The sequence below is a fragment of the Galeopterus variegatus genome, unplaced genomic scaffold (assembly GCF_000696425.1).
Source record: "Galeopterus variegatus unplaced genomic scaffold, G_variegatus-3.0.2 Scaffold135697, whole genome shotgun sequence".
Taxonomy (NCBI): Eukaryota; Metazoa; Chordata; class Mammalia; order Dermoptera; family Cynocephalidae; genus Galeopterus; species Galeopterus variegatus.
The window spans coordinates 1-618 of NW_007861808.1; the positions used below are offsets into that span (position 1 = coordinate 1).

The 618-nt window shown below is 55.0% G+C and overlaps 1 pseudogene; it reads left to right on the plus strand.

Annotated features, from left to right (window-relative positions):
* The first annotated feature begins 3 nt into the window (after window positions 1–3).
* LOC103584835 lies at window positions 4–604 on the plus strand (annotated as a pseudogene).
* The last annotated feature ends 14 nt before the right edge of the window (window positions 605–618 follow it).

The following is a 618-nucleotide window of genomic DNA, read 5'->3' on the forward strand; positions in this document are numbered from 1 at the left end:
CTTGTCAGCACCATCCCCATGGTACACATGACCATTGCTGGCTTCCACATCATCTGGTGCAAGTGTGTGGGGAACAGGCATGGTCTCCTGGTGCCCAACACCACCACCAACCAGGAGCTATAACACATACGCAACTGCCTCCCAGACTCGGTGCAGATCCTGCAGATGGAGGAGCAGCTGTCAGCCCTGGGCAACGTCACCACCTGCAATGACTATGTGGCCTTGGTTCATCCAGACCTGGACAGGGAGACAGAAGATGTACTCAAGGTGGAAGTCTTCAGGCAGACAGTGGGCTGATCAGGTGCTGGTAGGAAGCTACTGTGTCTTCAGCAATCAGGGAGGACTGGTGCATCCCTGTACTTCAACTGAAGACCAAGATGAGCTGTCCTCTCTTCTTCAGGTTCCCCCTGTGGCAGGCACTGTGGATGGAGGCAGTGAGTTGATTGCCATCGGGATGGGGGTGAACGACGGGTGTTCCTTCTGTGGCCTGGTCACAACCAGCACAGAGCTGTCAGTGGCAAAGAGTGTCTTCAATCTGAATGGAGCCCAGTCTAGCGCCCTTGCCAACAGCATGTGGGATTTCCTCACTGACAGCCTCACCTGAGTCACCTTCCATGA